Source organism: Urtica dioica, chromosome 5 (assembly GCF_054948205.1).
Source record: "Urtica dioica subsp. dioica isolate 48M chromosome 5, U.dioica_male_clone48M_v1_H2, whole genome shotgun sequence".
In the NCBI taxonomy this organism is placed as follows: domain Eukaryota; kingdom Viridiplantae; phylum Streptophyta; class Magnoliopsida; order Rosales; family Urticaceae; genus Urtica; species Urtica dioica.
This window is the reverse complement of record NC_142760.1, coordinates 15,444,359-15,463,213: the sequence shown is the minus strand read 5'-3', so window position 1 is coordinate 15,463,213 and position 18,855 is coordinate 15,444,359.

Sequence of the window (18,855 nt, the reverse complement as noted above, 5' to 3'; positions counted from 1 at the left end):
CACTCACGGGGACTTCCCGGACGTCGCTCCCTCTGACCGAACGTTCTCCGGTGCTCAAGCACGCCCCTAGGGTTCTAGACTAGAGTTCCCCTCGCGCGTCTAACACGCTGGACGCGTACGCGATCTCCGAGGTTCTGAGACGCTGTCGAGGACTCCTCGCGCCCCGTCTCCTTCGTCGAGCATGCCTCTCCACCAAGGTTCTACGCCTCATACTGCGTCTTTCACGCTTGAACTACGTTCTGACCTGATCCCACGCACGGGTACGTAGGCAGCCGACAACCAAGGCACGGTCACTCCTCCTCCTCACCCCCTACCTCTCTCGAGAGGTGGGTTGATCGGAGAAAACCCTAGCTCGAGACTATCGAGTTCACACTCTTGGCCCGGGTGCGATCACTTGGTCCGGCCTTGGATCGAACCGCCCGAGGTTTTAAATAGTTGTTCATTTTCGTGCGACAACACTTTGTTCCTTGGAATATGAATAAATGAACTGGCCAGTGTCCAAATTGAGTCCTGACTCTTTTGAATGAAACAATGTGACTTGTTAGCTCCTCGTCAATACATTGTTTCTAACTTATTCACAAGCGACAAAGGAGTTGAGGAAATAACAGCTAGAAGGGTAAAATGGTAATTTTGTAAATCCCGACTAGCTGATGATATTCATGAAGGGTAAACACTGATAATATTCTATGGATCCACTCATTACAATTAGGTTGAGTTCTTGAGTAGAAAATAAATTCATTTGAACCGAGAGATTTGTGTCAACTCTTTAGTGGAGTCAGTTGATGACATTAAGCTAAACTTGGAAAAGGTTTGTGAACTTTTGAGTCCAAGTATTTAGCTCAAGCTTTGTTCATTTGGATCCATGAGGTCACTATCACGAATCACATCGAGTAGGAATAGTTAAACTGGAAGCTAAGTCAAAACAAGAACGAAAATTGTCAAAAGGGTATTTTTGTCTTTTGAGACATTGGATGAAATGAATGTCAATAAATTTTTTGACAAGGTCATTTTATGACTTAATGTCACTCGGCCAATATTAGTCTTATTGGGCCTTGTGGATTAATTTCATTTCATAAGAATTTTATTGAAAATTCTTAATGGCCTTTTTCATGTTGTCATGAACAAATGAAGGAGCTTCTAGAAGCCCCTTCTAGATTGAAATAGGCGCCCAACATACCTAAAGAAAGAGAGAATATTTTGTGCATAAATGTGTCATGATGCTTGCCAAAAGAAAAAAGAGGAAACAAATTTCCCACACATGTACTAAGGGAATCGGCCAAGTAGACAAAAAGGCAAGGCAAGGAACAAAAAAGGAAACAAATCCAAGCCTTCTAGAAGGTTGCCTTGGCCGTGTGGAATAAGAGGTTAATGGGCAATATTTGCTCATGAATATGTGATATTCTATAGAATAGGAAACTACCTTATTGAAGGTATGACCTCTCCTATAAATATGAGCCTCATTCCACACATTTCATTCATCTCAAGTTCTAGAGATTTGAGAGCTTCTCTCTCTGGCTTGGCCGATCCTCTCTCTCTCTCTCTATTCAATTTCGTCTTTATTGTTTTGGCACCTAGGTCCTCATTTGACCTAGTGTTTAGCTCTCCGACTTCGAGACTCGTTCTGAAGTCGTAGTGTTTAAAAGTGCCCACTCACTAATTCCTTTCCTCTCGAGTGATTTAGTGATAGAAACTTTCGTGGTTGCTCGAGTTGCCGAGGAAGAAAGAGAGACGTCCTGCGAGGGAGACGAACGTTGCAACTTTCCAAAAGCTTCTCAATGTTCAAGCTTCAAGAAAGGTTAGTAATCTTTAATGCTCATATTAGTTTTTATTTACATGTGCTTGCTCTTTGTCTAGGTTAGTAAAAACTGTTTTACTTAGAAAGAAATTTTTTAAAATTCCGCCGCTTACCGAAGCGTTAAACTTTTTATTAAACCCTAGATCAATTCCAACAGAGCAGCAGGGTTCTTTTGATTCTTGTACTGAAGCTTTCGGCACTCTTGGATTGTATGACCTGGTTTCTTGCAGTAGTTACAAGTGACTGCGACAGTGTCTGTTGGACGAGAATCTGAATTCCTTGGGGCTCCAGGTTTGTAATAAGCGGGGCGGCTTGAGCTATGCGTGTTTCGGGATAGTAGAGCTCCACTGACAGGATTAGACGGGGTTTCCTCATTGCGAAGAACGCGGCTGAACACCTCTTGGAGAGAGGAAATGTCAGAACCAAAGATGATCTGAGACATTGCAGTGTCAAAGGTCGAAGGCAGTCCCGCAAGAAAACTCATAATGGCCATTTTCTCTCGCTGCTCTTATTGAACTTTCATGTCGGCACTGAAGGGCAGCAATATGTTGAGCTCTTCGTAGATCTTCTTGAACTCCATAAAATAGGTGGTGAGAGATTGGTGCTGTTTTTCAGCCCTGTAGAAGGCTTTGCATACATCGAACATGCGAGAGAGATTCCCTTTTCCAGAATAGAGGAAATCCAAATAGTCCATTAATTCTTTGATGAACTCGCAGTGATTAACAAGACCAATTACCTCACTACCAATGGAGTTACGGATTTGAAGGAAAAGACGAGCATCTTCCCGAAGCCATGCTTGCTTTGACTCGTCACTTGGAGCTGTATTAGTTAGATGATCATCTTTGTCGATACTCCGGAGAAATAACCGGATGGTTTTGCTCCAATCAAGGTAATTAGAACCACTCAACTTGTGGTCGGTGATCTTCGAGAGGATGGACATGATCTCCGGTACACCAAGAGCTTTTTTCTCAGCCATGTCGTTCTAGAAGAGTGAGCAGCTAGACGTAACGTCGAAGAGTTTTTTTTTTTTTTGCGGCAGCGACGACGGCGGCGTGTGGCTCGGCGGAATGGACAGGTTTTGGCACAGAGTTGGTCAAAATTGTGTTTGGGATGTTTATAAGTAGGTGGTGAGAGTAAAAACAATTGAGAACAAGGGATTTTGAAATGGGTTTTGAAACCTTAGAAATTGGGTAAAGAAATTTTGAATTTTCTTTGAAATTTAGAAGGCTCTGAGTTTGTGAGGCTACGAATTTTGAGAAGGCTCTGATACCATGTAATCAGAGAGAATTAGAGAATGAAGGTTGTGAGTTTGTCATTCATAGTTACGGGTATTTATACACAAAAATAATAACGTAATTGGTAACAAAATATTCTCTAATAACTACGTAATAATCTCCTAATAACTACATAATATGAATGATGATTCGAAAAAAGAGGAAAAGGACGCCCTGGCGGCCTGGCTTCGATCCGATGAGATTGCGAGGTGCTATTTCTTAGCATCAATGAACAATGTGTTGCAACAACAACATCGTGCCATCGAGACTGCCGCCGACATGCTCTACAATCTCCATGAGATGTTTGGAGGGCAAGGACGTCAAGCAAGGCAAGAAGCGGTCCGACAGTTTACGAACTGTCGTATGAAGGCTGAAACTCCCGTTAGAGATCATATGATGCTGGTCATTAGTTATCTAAACGAAATGGAGATCCTTGGATCTGAGATTGATGTAGAGACCAAAATAGATATGATCTTGGAAACACTCCCCGAGTCTTTTGATACCTTCAAGTTGAACTACTCCATGAACAAGCTAGAGTACACTGTTACCAAGCTTATGAAGGAACTTCACACTGCTGAGGGTCTCACTAAGAAAAACAGGACTCAATGAGAGGTACATGCTACTGCCTCCACCTCTGGATCGAAGAAGAGACCTCGCAAGGCCGAGAAGAAGAACCAATCTAAGGTTCAAAAGAAGAACAAGACGCCAAAGGTTCCAAAGGTGGACAAGTCTAACGACAAGTGCCACCACTGCAATGAACCTGGTCACTGGCGTAGGAACTGTCTTGCCTACCTCAAGACTAAGGAAAAAGATATTGTACTTATTACCGAAGCTTGTTTAGTAGATGATAATGTATCATCGTGGATTCTTGACTCCGCTGCTACTAACCATATTTGCTGCTCCTTGACTGGTTTTAGGAAAAGTAAAAGCTTAGAGAAAGGCGACTTCTGCTTCAAGTGGGGTGATGGGAGCTTGGTGTCTGCGAAGGCTGTGGGATCCGTGACGCTGTCTTTTGAAGACCGCAGTTTAAATTTGAATAATTTTTATTATGTTCCTTCCTTTAGGAAAAACTTAATATATGTTGCTCATCTTTTAGAGCAAGATTATTGTTCAAAGTTTATAAAGAATGGAATTCGTATTTCTTTTTCAAATTCTTTTGTCACTGATGCATGTATGAAGAATGCTCTTTTCTACATTTATCCCATGCAAGCTTCTCTTTTAGACACTAAAATAGATAATTATCTAGTTAGGAAGCCAAAGAGGATCAAACTTTCTTAATCCTCCGATCTAAGCCTCTGCAATAGGTTCACTACCTACTTGTGAATCTTATATAGAAGGAAAATGACTAAGCGACCTTTCACTGCTAAGGGTCGAAGACCACTGAGTTGTTGGAGCTTGTACATTCTGATATATGTGGTCCGCTCAGTACAAAGGCACGGGGAGGATACAAATACTTCGTTACCTTGACCGATGATTACTCGATACGGTTTTTGCTATTTGCGAAAACACAAATCCGAGACCTTTAACGTATTTAAGGTCTTCCGGGCTTTAGTGGAAAAGCAAACTAGCAAACAGATCAAAACCCTTTGATCCGATCGAGGTGGTGAGTATACGTCTGGAGAGTTCGATGACTTTCTTAAAGAAGAAGGTATCACTTCTAAGCTTACAGCACCTGGCACACCTAAACAAAACGGAGTGTCAGAGAGAAGGAACCGAACTCTAATGGAGATGGTTAGATCAATGATCAGTTACTCATCACTCCCTCTTTCCTTTTGGGGATATGCCCTCGAAATAACCGCTTACATTCAGAATCAAGTTTTTTCTAAAACGGTTCCTTGTACTCCTTATGAACAATGGATTGGTCGTAAAGTAAATCTTGGCCGCATCAAAATTTGGGGTTGCCCTGCACACATGCTGAGGCAAAAGACTAGTAAGTTGGCTAGTAGGTCAGAATTGTGTCTGTTCGTTGGATATCCAAATGAAACCAAAGGTTTCACATTCTATAGTCCCGAGGACGACAAGACTTTCATTAGCTCGAATGCTCGTTTACGTGAGGAGGAGTTTATGAAAGATGTAAAAGGTAGAAGCAAAATTGTGCTTGAAAAAAAGTTGGGTGAGGAAGCTTCTACCTCATATGTAAGAACTGTTATTACCCCAACTGAAACACAACCTAACTCATCAGAACCTCGTCAAGTAGTACTTCGACGTAGTGGGAGGGCTTCTCGAAAGCATGACGGGTACATGTCTTATGGAGACACTCTCGTAGCCGTCTCAAACATGGATGATCCTATTTCCTATAGCCAAGCGATGACTTGTTCTGAATCAAACCTTTGGCTTGATACCATGAAAGTTGAAATGCACTCGATGTATGTCAACAAAGTCTGAAAACTTGTAGACCTTCCTGAAGGGATTAAACCCGTAGGGTGTAAGTAGATATACAAGAAGAAAATGGGTCCAGATGGGAACGTCGAGACGTTCAAAGCACGACTTGTGGCTAAGGGTTACACCCTAAAAGAAGGGATTGACTATGAAGAAACCTTCTCACCCATCGTGATGCTTAAATCTATCTGCATACTTTTATCCATAGCTGCATCTCTCGACTATGAGATCTGGAAAATGGATGTCAAGACTGCCTTCCTGAATGGAAATCTTGCCGAGCGCATTTATATGGCTCAACCAGACGGTTTCATAGAAGAAGGTCAAGAGACTAAGGTTTGTGAGTTGCTTAAGTCCATTTACGGATTATAGCAAGCATCTAGGTCATGGAATATTAGATTCGATGAAACTGTGAAGAGCTTCAGTTACTGCAGTCAATAGATGAGCCGTGTGATTACAGGTTAATAGACGAAGGCAAAGTTGTGTTTCTGGTACTATATGTCTATGTTATATTACTCATAGGTAATGGTGTGTGTAAATTATATGAGGTTAAGATCTGGCTCGCAAAGCAATTTGATATGAAGGATCTAGGAGAAGCCGCATACATTCTGGAGATCCAAATCTTTCGAGATAGAAAAAACTGGACTTTATCGCTCTCTCTCAAGCACCTTACGTATTTGGAAGTCGTTCCAAACGTCGACGAGCCCATGACCCTTTATTGTGATACTAGTGGGGCTGCCGCTAACTCAAAGGAACTACGAAGCCATAAGTGCTCTAAACATATTGAGAGGAAATACCATTTGATTCGAGAGATCGTTCAGTGTGGAGACGTGGTGGTGAAGAAGATCTCAACGGTGAACAACGTGGCAGATCCATTCCCCAAGGCCGTAGCGAACAAGGTCTTCGACCAGCATTGGTAGGGATTAGGCATGAAGGACTACTCACATCTTCTTTGAGTCAAGTGGGAGTTTGTTGTCAATGGTGCCCACAAGAAGAGTAGTAGAGTCTATTTATGTACATTTGATGTAATATAGTCTCACGAAGACTCTTGCTTGTAATTTCCAAATCATTAATAAAAGTTGAAACGTTCATTCATTCTTCCTTGTCTGTTTGAAGTTTTAGGATAATCTATAGTCTTTAGTCCTTAAACAAACCTAACAACATATAAAGAGACAAATGTAGATTTGCATGAACAAGCTCTTCATGGTTTTCTTAAAACAATATATCCGTAATCTAAGGATCAAAGGACTATTGATATCAGTACGATTGTTAGGATAATCTATGATGTCTGGTTATGGGACATTGAGAGTTGGACACTCTATAGTTCTTCTAGGTATCTGTTGTCGGTCCGTCTCGGACCGACGGGGACTAAAGCGTCACTTCGACCCACGCGACCGGTGCAAGGCCTCGGGCGGCGAAACCTTGCCTCGGCCTTTGGCCGGCCCAAACCGATGGCCGGGCCAAGGGTTAGCCGGCCAGCGGCTGGCCGTATGCTTGACCGGCCTATCGCCGGCCCAAAGGATAGTCGGCCAGTGGCCGGCCAGATGCTCAGCCGGCCAATGACCGGCCATATGCTCAGCCGGCCAATGACCGGCCATATGCTCAGCCGGCCCATGGCCGGCCGACCCACGTCCAAGGCCGGCCCTCCTCCAAGGCCGGCACTCCAGGGCCGGCCCTCCTCCAAGGCCGGCGCTCCAAGGCCGGCCCTCCTCCAAGGAAGGCCGGCCCTCCTCCAAGGCCGGCGCTCCAAGGCCGGCCCTCCTCCAAGGCCGGCACTCCAAGGCCGGCCCTCCTCCAAGGCCGGCGCTCCAAGGCCGGCCCTCCTCCAACGCCGGCACTCCAAGGCCGGCCCTCCTCCAACGCCGGCACTCCAAGGCCGGCCCTCCTCCATGGCCGGCCCTCCATGGCCGGCTCTCCATGGCCGGCTCTCCATGGCCGGCTCTCCATGTCCGGCCCTCCAAGGCCGGCCCTCCAAGGCCGGCACTCCATGGCCAACTCTCCAAGGCCGGCCCTCCTCCATGGCCGGCTCTCCATGGCTGGCCCTCCAAGTCCGGCCCTCCTCCATGGCCGGCTCTCCAAGGCCGGCACTCCAAGGCCGGCCCTCCTCCAAGGCCGGCCCAACCTTGCTCACTCGGCCAAGGGGTCTTCAAACCACCCCTTGGCTGCCTATAAATACAGGGGCCGCTCCCCTAGTCGAGGTAATCCATTCTTGAGTACTGAAACGCTGTCGAACTCGTACCTCGCTCGTTTCTCTCAAGCTTTGGCCTCTAAACACCCCTAAAACCTCTATACTCCACCTCAATCTCACTAATGTTGAGCGTCGGAGAGGTAAACAGGGGCACCCCCCCTGTTTCCCCTTGGTAGTTCACGTGTTCTCTACTCCTTTTCAGGTACTCTAACGAACTCAAGGGACATCCACAGCTAAGGGACGACTCGGGATACTGGGTCCGACACGCTCGAGTCAAGACGAGACCACTTGGTCCGGCCTTGGGTCTAACCGTCTTTGGCTCCTAAATAGTTGTCCGAAAAACAGCGACAACGTTTTGGCGCTAGAAGGAGGGGACCTCGACGCTCTCCCTTCCATTCCTCTATCACTACACCTACGACTCTCGAGAGATGAGTCACCTACCCACTACCTCCGCGGGTACTCGAGCGACGAGCTCGAGGTACGGTCTCCGACTCCTCGTACACCGTCTTGAAGGGCAACCTCGCGATAGCGAGAGCCAGCCCCAAGACCCGGTGAACGACCTCGAGGCCGAGCTCCGAGAGGACACGGCCCGGCGGCTCGCGGAGCTCCTTGACCGTCCCGGCGTTGACGGCTCCCTCATCGCCGATCTCCTCGGCTACGACGTTGAGGATCGATCTGCTCAGGATTACTCCGACCCCGAATACGTGGAGGAGTCGAGGACCAACGAGGCCACCCCTAGCCTCGCTCAAGCACGACCCGAGAGGGCCAATGGTGCGTTGGCCGATCCTTTGTACCCGGCGCGACAACAGGCACGGTCACAGTCCCGGGCACTCGCCCCCTCGGTTTCAAGAGGTGGCCGGACACGGCCCCTCGCCGAGGAGAGAGCGACTCTGGTCGACGACGGAGCCGATAGCCGAAGCGCTCGCCGGACGACCCGACCAAGGGCGACCTCGCCTCGTCACGCACCAAGCGTGGACCTTAGAGAGCGCTTGACGGCGCAGAGAAACTCCCGAGGGGAGGATCTCCGCCAAAGGCTAAATTCTCGAAGGGACGCGCTCCCCGCCGCAACTCTTGGCCGACCTCAGGCCAATGTCGTGGACCAAGCGTCCAACGAACGCCAACCGGTGACCCCCGTGGCCCCGACAATCGGCCCTTCCAACGGGCTTGATATGGTCACAATGATCCAGAGCCTCCAAAACCAAATCATCGAGATGAGGGAATCGGGGAGGCAAAGATCATATGGAGGGATCGAGGAGTCATACTCTCCCTTTGCCGCACAAATCCTCGCGCAGCCTTGCATGGGGAACTTCAAATTGCCGTCCATCCCTCCCTATGATGGACGGACTGACCCGAACTTCCACATCCAACACTACGAGACGTGGATGAAAATGCAAGGACAGTCGGATGCGACCCTCTGTCAAGCCTTCAGCCTAACCCTCACAGGGTCGGGCTTTAAGTGGTTCCGGAGTTTGAGGCCTGGAAGCATCCCGTCCTTCCGGGCCTTGCGAGAGGCTTTCCTCGCTCGCTTTGCCACGCTTGTGGCACAAAAGAAGTCGAAGACCCACCTCCTCTCCATTCGACAAGGGAGAGATGAGACATTGAGACAATACCTCGCTCGCTTCACCGAGGAGTCTCACAAAGTCGAGGGCTTCGACGACAAGGACTCCATCACAGCGATCACCGAGGGAGTTCGCACGAGCGACTTCCTCAAGTCCATTGTCGAGCAAGTCCCGCGAGACATGGCGGAGCTGATGACGAGAGCCCGCACACATATGGGAATCGAGGACTATCTCGATGGCCGAGATGGCCAAAAGTCGGGAGGACAAAGTAGTCGCCACCGCGACGAACAAGACGAAGATCGTCCCGACCCTCAGAGGAAGAGGAGCAGGGGAGCCTGGGCCCCCAATGGTCGCCCCCTCTCTGGTCCAAGATCGTCGCACGTTGATAGCTTCCGAGCGTTATCAACGTACACCCCACTGAACACTCCGCAAGAGCGGATCCTAGCTCTGCACCGCGACAAGCTAGGAAGTCCGGCTCCTCTTGCGAAGGATCCCGCGAAGAGGGATCGAAACAAGTTCTGTGAGTACCACCAGGATCACGGGCATCTGACGTCCGAGTGCTATCACCTCAGGCGTCAGATCGAGGCCCTGATTCAAGACGGGAAATTAAAAGAGTATGTCCTGAGAACGGTCGGGACGGCCGCGGTGCACGAAGGCCGTCCACGGCAAGGAAGGAAGGGTCCAGCGACGGTGACTGTCACGGACCAGGCAGCGATTGAAGAACCGGAGAGCTCACAGCTGCATGTCGTGGGCTCGATCATGGGTGGCCCAGAGTTTGGGGACTCATCCACGCAAAGGAAGAAGTACGTGCGCGAGGTTTCCCGAGGAAAAGTTGCGCACTACATCAACCATACGTACGAGGCTCCCCCTCCGGCCCCGTTCGAGTCCATGTTCTTCACCGGCCAAGAGGCGACACGAGTTCTCCACCCGCACAATGACGCAATAGTCGTCTCGGCCCCGGTCGCCAACAATCTAGTCCGAAGAATCCTGATTGATAATGGCAGCTCGGCCGACATCGTCTTCAAATCAGCGTTGGACAGGATGAAGCTGACCGGACTGAAACCGACCCCAATCTCGACCCCACTCTTCGGCTTCTTCGGGGAGAGGGTTATGACGGAGGGCACTATCGACCTCCCGGTCACCTTCGGGACTCCGGGGGGGCTCGAGGTCACTCGCATCGTATCCTTCCTAGTTGTGGACCAGCCCTCAGCATACAACATCATCACCGGCCGCCCGACTCTCAACCGGCTGAAGGCCATAACGTCCACCTATCACCTGATGATGAAGTTCCCGACTGAAAAGGGGATTGCCATCATGTTGGGAGACCAGTCGATGGCGAGGATGTGCTAAATCCAAGGCGTGGACGGGAAAGGGAAGGAAAAGATGGTGAGCGCCATCCTCTAGCTCGGTCAAGCTACAGAAGCTGGCACTGCAGCGGAAGCTCGTCCCCATTTCTTATTATGTCATTTTATTTCTGGTTTTAAGACAATCTCGAATTTCAATAAGGCCAATGGCCCAGGGATGTAATTTTTTACTATTTTTGCATGATAATTGTATCACATTTCACCTCGAAGTCTTTATCTTGATGCATTATAATTTCTAGTCTCCTCTACGAGTACACGAGAAACTCAGGGGGCTGATGGGAAACAATGCTCAACGAAGAACAATGCTCGACGAAACTAGAGTTCGCTCGCTCAACAAAAAAAAAGGTAAAAAAAAAATACAACAAAGACGTGCAAATCAATTATGCCTTCGGTGGCAAATCGAGAACATAAGATGCGCACAATACAGAAAAGACGTGCAAATCGATTATGCCTTCGGTGGCAAATCGAGAAAATAAGACGCGCACAACATGACAAAGACGTGCAAATCGATTATGCCTTCGGTGGCAAATCGAGAAAACAAGACGCGCACAATACAACAAAGACGTGCAAATCGATTATGCCTTCGTTGGCAGGTCGAGAAAATAAGACGCACACAACACAACGAAGACGTGCAAATCGATTATGCCTTCGTTGGCAAGTCGAGAAAACAAGACGCGCACAATACAAAAAAGACGTGCAAATCGATTATGCCTTCGTTGGCAGGTCGAGAAAACAAGACGCGCACAATACAACAAAGACGTGCAAATCGATTATGCCTTCGGCGGCAAATCGAGAACATAAGACGCGCACAATACAAAAAAGACGTGCAAATCGATTATGCCTTCGTTGGCAGGTCGAGAAAATAAGACGCGCACAACACAACGAAGACGTGCAAATCGATTATGCCTTCGTTGGCAAGTCGAGAAAACAAGACGCGCACAATACAAAAAAGACGTGCAAATCGATTGTGCCTTCGTTGGCAAGTCGAGAAAATAAGACGCGCACAATACAAAAAAGACGTGCAAATCGATTGTGCCTTCATTGGCAAGTCGAGAAAACAAGACGCGCACAACACAATAAAGTTGTGCTAATCGATCACGCCATCACTGGTAGATCGAGAAAATAAGCCGCGCACGATCAACCCGAAACAATAAGTCGTCCCTCGCGACGCCCAAAGGCCGTCCCTCGCGACGCGCGAAGGCCATTCCTCATGACGCAAACCCGAGAGTGTTTGTCCTGGGTCCACACATCAACGCAAGCGCTGAGTTTCCGCTCGACCTATGCTCGACCAGAAACTCGGGGGGCTAATGTTGTCGGTCCGTCTCGGACCGACGGGGACTAAAGCGTCACTTCGACCCACGCGACCGGTGCAAGGCCTCGGGCGGCGAAACCTTGCCTCGGCCTTTGGCCGGCCCAAACCAATGGCCGGGCCAAGGGTTAGCCGGCCAGCGGCTGGCCGTATGCTTGACCGGCCTATCGCCGGCCCAAAGGACAGTCGGCCAGTGGCCGGCCAGATGCTCAGCCGGCCAATGACCGGCCATATGCTCAGCCGTCCAATGACCGGCCATATGCTCAGCCGGCCCATGGCCGGGCGACCCACGTCCAAGGCCGGCCCTCCTCCAAGGCCGGCACTCCAGGGCCGGCCCTCCTCCAAGGCCGGCGCTCCAAGGCCGGCCCTCCTCCAAGGCCGGCACTCCAAGGCCGGCCCTCCTCCAAGGCCGGCGCTCCAAGGCCGGCCCTCCTCCAAGGCCGGCGCTCCAAGGCCGGCCCTCCTCCAACGCCGGCACTCCAAGGCCGGCCCTCCTCCAAGGCCGGCACTCCAAGGCCGGCCCTCCTCCATGGCCGGCTCTCCATGGCCGGCTCTCCATGGCCGGCCCTCGAAGGCCGGTGTTGTCGCTGTTTTTCGGACAACTATTTAGGAGCCAAAGACGGTTAGACCCAAGGCCGGACCAAGTGGTCTCGTCTTGACTCGAGCGTGTCGGACCCGGTGTCCCGAGTCGTCCCTTAGCTGTGGATGTCCCTCGAGTTCGTCAGAGTACCTGAAAAGGAGTAGAGAACACGTGAACTACAAAGGGGAAACAGGGGGGGGTGCCCCTGTTTACCTCTCCGACGCTCAACATTAGTGTGATTGAGGTGGAGTATAGGGGTTTTAGGGGTGTTTAGAGGCCAAAGCTTGAGAGAAACGAGCGAGGTACGAGTTCGGCAGCGTTTCAGTGCTCAAGAATGGATTACCTGGACCAAGGGGGGTGCCTTGGTATTTATAGGCAGCCAAGGGGTGGTTTGAAGACCCCTTGGCCGAGTGAGAATGCTTGGGTCGGCCTTGGAGGAGGCTGGGTCGGCCAATGGTCGAGTGAACATGGTGGTGAGGTTCACTCGGCCATTGGCCGAGTGAAGGCATTGGGCCGGCTGAGGTTCACTCGGCCATTGGCCGAGTGAACTGCTGGAAGGTTCACTCGGCCAATGGCCGAGTGAACTGCTGAGGCAGCAGGGAGGTTCACTCGGCCGTCGGCCGAGTGAACTGCTGGAAGGTTCACTCGGCCAATGGCCGAGTGAACTGTCTCGGCGGCTGGAAGGTTCACTCGGCCATTGGTCGAGTGAACTGCTGGAAGGTTCACTCGGCCAATGGCCAAGTGAACTGCCTTGGTGGCTGAGGGGTTCACTCGGCCATTGGCCGAGTGAACTGCTGGAAGGTTCACTCGGCCAATGGCCGAGTGAACTGCCTTGGTGGCTGAGGGGTTCACTCGGCCATTGGCCGAGTGAACTGCTGGAAGGTTCACTCGGCCAATGGCCGAGTGAACTGCCTTGGTGGCTGAGGGGTTCACTCGGCCATTGGCCGAGTGAACTGTCCAATGGCCGAGTGAGCCATTTGACCCAGCCAATGGCCGGGTGAGCCGTTGACTCGGCCCGTGGCTGGGTTTTGACTTGGCCATTGGTTTGGGCCGGCCCCTGGTTGAGTCGGGGTTTCGCCGCCAAAGATCTCGTACCAGCCATGTGTGTCGAAGTGATGACCTTGATCCCGTTGGCCCTAGACGGGCCAACAACATTAGCCCCCCGAGTTTCCGGTCGAGCGTAGGTCGAGTGGAAACTCAAAATTTACGCCTTTATACGGATGCGGGATGAACGCTCTCGGGTCCGTGCCGTGAGGAACGGCCTTCGCGCGTCGCGAGGGACGGCCTTTGTGCATCGCGAGGGACGACTTTTTGTTTCGGGTTGATTGTGCGTGGCTCATTTTCTCGATCTACCAATGAGGGCGTGATCGGTTAGCACGGCTTTATTGTGTTGTGCGCGTCTTGTTTTCTCGACTTGCCAATGAGGGCATAATCGATTTGCACGTCTTCTTTGTGTGGTGCGCGTCTTACTTTTCTCGACTCGCCAACGAAGGCATAATCGATTTGCACGTCTTTTTCGTATGGTGCGCGTCTTATGTTCTCGATTTGCCAACGAAGGCATAATCGATTAGCACGTCTTTGTTGTTTGGTGCGCGTCTTACTTTTCTCGATTTGCCAACGAAGGCATAATCGATTAGCACGTCTTCGTCGTATGGTGCGCGTCTTATGTTCTCGCTTTGCCAACGAAGGCATAATCGATTAGCACGTCTTCGTCGTATGGTGCGCGTCTTATGTTCTCGATTTGCCAACGAAGGCATAATCGATTAGCACGTCTTCGTCGTATGGTGCGCGTCTTATGTTCTCGATTTGCCAACGAAGGCATAATCGATTAGCACGTCTTTGTTGTTTGGTGCGCGTCTTATGTTCTCGATTTGCCAACGAAGGCATAATCGATTAGCACGTCTTTGTTGTATGGTGCGCGTCTTATGTTCTCGATTTGCCAACGAAGGCATAATCGATTAGCACGTCTTCGTCGTATGGTGCGCGTCTTATGTTCTCGATTTGCCAACGAAGGCATAATCGATTAGCACGTCTTTGTTGTTTGGTGCGCGTCTTATGTTCTCGATTTGCCAATGAAGGCATAATCGATTAGCACGTCTTCGTCGTATGGTGCGCGTCTTATGTTCTCGATTTGCCAACGAAGGCATAATCGATTAGCACGTCTTCGTCGTATGGTGCGCGTCTTATGTTCTCGATTTGCCAACGAAGGCATAATCGATTAGCACGTCTTTGTTGTTTGGTGCGCGTCTTATGTTCTCGACTTGCCAACGAAGGCATAATCGATTTGCGCGTCTTTTTTGTATTGTGCGCGTCTTACTTTTCTCGATTTGCCAACGAAGGCATAATCGATTAGCACGTCTTTCTTGTTTTGTGCGTGTCTTACTTTTCTCGACTTGCCAACGAAGGCATAATCGATTTGCACGTCTTTGTTTGTTTTGTGCGCGTCTTACTTTTCTCGACTTGCCAACGAAGGCATAATCGATTTGCGCGTCTTTATTCTGGACGCAGACCTTGAACCCATTTGTAACTCGTTGCCTGTCGGCCGACGAGCTGGGCGGCGAGCGCGATGCCACATTTGTGTGGCGAGGTTTCCCGTGGACGCTGGCTTGACCAGATACGCCCTGGCGGACGCAAGCCTTGAACCCATTTGTAACTCGTTGCCTTTCGGCCGACGAGCTGGGCGGCGAGCGCGATGCCACATTTGTGTGGCGAGGTTTCCCGTGGGCGCTAGCTTGACCAGATACGCCCTGGCGGACGCAAGCCTTGAACCCATTTGTAACTCGTTGCCTTTCGGCCGACGAGCTGGGCGGCGAGCGCGATGCCACATTTGTGTGGCGAGGTTTCCCGTGGGCGCTGGCTTGACCAGATACGCCCTGGCGGACGCAAGCCTTGAACCCATTTGTAACTCGTTGCCTTTCGGCCGACGAGCTGGGCGGCGAGCGCGGTCTCAAGACTCAACTCGAGGGCTCATGTAGAGCCTGCACGAGGAATAGTTAGTTGACTTGTGGACTTGGGACTCAACTCGAGGGCTCTTGTAGAGTCTGCACGAGGAGTTTCGTGAAGAGTTGTCGCGAGGAGTATCGGTCGACTCGCGGACTCGTAGCTCGACTCGAGGAACGAATTCATCTCGAGGAGAGATGCGAAGAGTGGGCACGAGGAGTATTGGTCGACTCGTGGACTCGAACTCGACTCGAGGACTCACGTAGAGCTTGCACGAGGAGTTTTGTGAAGAGTGGGCGCGAGGAGTATCGGTCGACTCGCGGACTCGTAGCTCGACTCGAGGAACGAATTCATCTCGAGGAGACATGTGAAGAGTCTCTCTTATTTTTATTTTTTGAGTTGTTGTTGAATTGTTTTTTTGATTGAGCGTTTTGATTGAGCGTTGGTCCCTGTTAGCCCCCCGAGTTTCTTGCGTTTGTGAGACAAAGGTTGAGAAACTCTCGCGTTAGAGGTATACAATAGTATGCGTTACATTTTTTCGTGTGTGAAATAACTCTTTATTGCCATAAGGGGGTCACTACAGTTTGCCATGGCACTTGGCCTTCTTTGAAAAAAGGAAATTACATTTTTGAAATGAAAGTGATCACGAAGCCGATCGAGTTCGGGCGTGAATGTCGAAGTCGCGACCATCATGGCTTGCTAGTAGACGCAACGAATTCCCTGAGATTCCCAACTCAAATTAGGGAATCAATTCGCTTCTTGAGCTGCTTGCATTCGATCGTCACGTGCCCGTGATCTTTGTGGTATTCACAGAATCTGCTTCGATCTCGCTTTGCGGGGTCCTTTGTGAGTGGAGCGGGGCTTCCCAGCTCATCGTGGCGTAAGCTCAGGATTCGGTCGGGCGTTGTGTTGAGCGAGACGAAGGATCGCTTTGGGGCTGGAGAAGGGTGGTCATTAGGGACTTGACCCTTCCGGCGCCGTTTCCTTCGTGACTCGGGACCAACGGCCGGCATCACAAGCGTGGCCGCGCGCTTTTGGTTGGGTGCTTGATCAGTGTTGGGTGGTTGCTGCCCCAAGACGATCGCGGTCTCACGCTGAGCGTCGAGTTTTTCTCTCAAGTCGAACTCGTGATTCTCTCTTTGAGAGTTGAGGCGGTCTCTCAAGTCTCCGGAGGCCGTCCCTATCACCCTTGTTAAGGGCGCGTCATTCGGGCGACGCCTTTGGCGGGGGCCGAGACCATCGACGTTGTCACCTTCACAAGGGTTTTGGACGCGGACGGTGAGCTTGGATCGTCCCTTTCGGGACCTCGAGACCGAGCGTCCTCGGGTATTGCGCGAGTTTTGACGCCTTGACGTGGTCGCCCGAGGGTGTTCCCTCGATGGCGCGTGCGCGTGCTCATAAGAAAGTTGACGTCTCGGCGCGGCCGCCCGAGGGTGTCCCCTTGGAAGTGTGCGCGTGCGTCCCCTTTCGTGAGCAAGGTGGTCGAGGTCGGTCTCGAGGTTGACGTCGTCGACGTTGTTGGAGTCGAGGAGGTCGGCGATGAGTGCGCCGGTGACGCCGGGGCGGTCTAGGAGCTCGGCGAGCCTCCGAGCCGTGTCCTCTCGGACTGCGGCCTCGGGGTCATTCGCCGGGTCTCGGGGCTGGCTCTCGTTATCACGAGGTTGCCCTTCGAGACGGTACGCGGAGCTTTTGAGGTCGTGCCTCGAGCTAGTCGCTCGGGCGCCCACGGAGGTGGCGGGGCTACGACTCATCTCTCGAGAGTCGTAGAAGTGAGAAGTAGACTGGTAGAGGGGATGTGTTGCCAAGGTCGAGAGATCCCCTCCTTCTAGCGCCAAAATGTTGTCGCTGTTTTTCGGACAACTATTTAGGAGCCAAAGACGGTTAGACCCAAGGCCGGACCAAGTGGTCTCGTCTTGACTCGAGCGTGTCGGACCCGGTGTCCCGAGTCGTCCCTTAGCTGTGGATGTCCCTCGAGTTCGTCAGAGTACCTGAAAAGGAGTAGAGAACACGTGAACTACAAAGGGGAAACAGGGGGGGGTGCCCCTGTTTACCTCTCCGACGCTCAACATTAGTGTGATTGAGGTGGAGTATAGGGGTTTTAGGGGTGTTTAGAGGCCAAAGCTTGAGAGAAACGAGCGAGGTACGAGTTCGGCAGCGTTTCAGTGCTCAAGAATGGATTACCTGGACCAAGGGGGGTGCCTTGGTATTTATAGGCAGCCAAGGGGTGGTTTGAAGACCCCTTGGCCGAGTGAGGATGCTTGGGTCGGCCTTGGAGGAGGCTGGGTCGGCCAATGGTCGAGTGAACATGGTGGTGAGGTTCACTCGGCCATTGGCCGAGTGAAGGCATTGGGCCGGCTGAGGTTCACTCGGCCATTGGCCGAGTGAACTGCTGGAAGGTTCACTCGGCCAATGGCCGAGTGAACTGCTGAGGCAGCAGGGAGGTTCACTCGGCCGTTGGCCGAGTGAACTGCTGGAAGGTTCACTCGGCCAATGGCCGAGTGAACTGTCTCGGCGACTGGAAGGTTCACTCGGCCATTGGTCGAGTGAACTGCTGGAAGGTTCACTCGGCCAATGGCCGAGTGAACTGCCTTGGTGGCTGAGGGGTTCACTCGGCCATTGGCCGAGTGAACTGCTGGAAGGTTCACTCGGCCAATGGCCGAGTGAACTGCCTTGGTGGCTGAGGGGTTCACTCGGCCATTGGCCGAGTGAACTGCTGGAAGGTTCACTCGGCCAATGGCCGAGTGAACTGCCTTGGTGGCTGAGGGGTTCACTCGGCCATTGGCCGAGTGAACTGTCCAATGGCCGAGTGAGCCATTTGACCCAGCCAATGGCCGGGTGAGCCGTTGACTCGGCCCGTGGCTGGGTTTTGACTTGGCCATTGGTTTGGGCCGGCCCCTGGTTGAGTCGGGGTTTCGCCGCCAAAGATCTCGTACCAGCCATGTGTGTCGAAGTGATGACCTTGATCCCGTTGGCCCTAGACGGGCCAACAACAGCCGGCACTCCATGGCCGGCTCTCCAAGGCCGGCCCTCCTCCATGGCCGGCTCTCCATGGCCGGCCCTCCAAGGCCGGCCCTCCTCCATGGCCGGCTCTCCAAGGCCGGCACTCCAAGGCCGGCCCTCCTCCAAGGCCGGCCCAACCTTGCTCACTCGGCCAAGGGGTCTTCAAACCACCCCTTGGCTGCCTATAAATACAGGGGCCGCTCCCCTAGTCGAGGTAATCCATTCTTGAGTACTGAAACGCTGTCGAACTCGTACCTCGCTCGTTTCTCTCAAGCTTTGGCCTCTAAACACCCCTAAAACCTCTATACTCCACCTCAATCTCACTAATGTTGAGCGTCGGAGAGGTAAACAGGGGCACCCCCCCTGTTTCCCCTTGGTAGTTCACGTGTTCTCTACTCCTTTTCAGGTACTCTAACGAACTCAAGGGACATCCACAGCTAAGGGACGACTCGGGATACCGGGTCCGACAC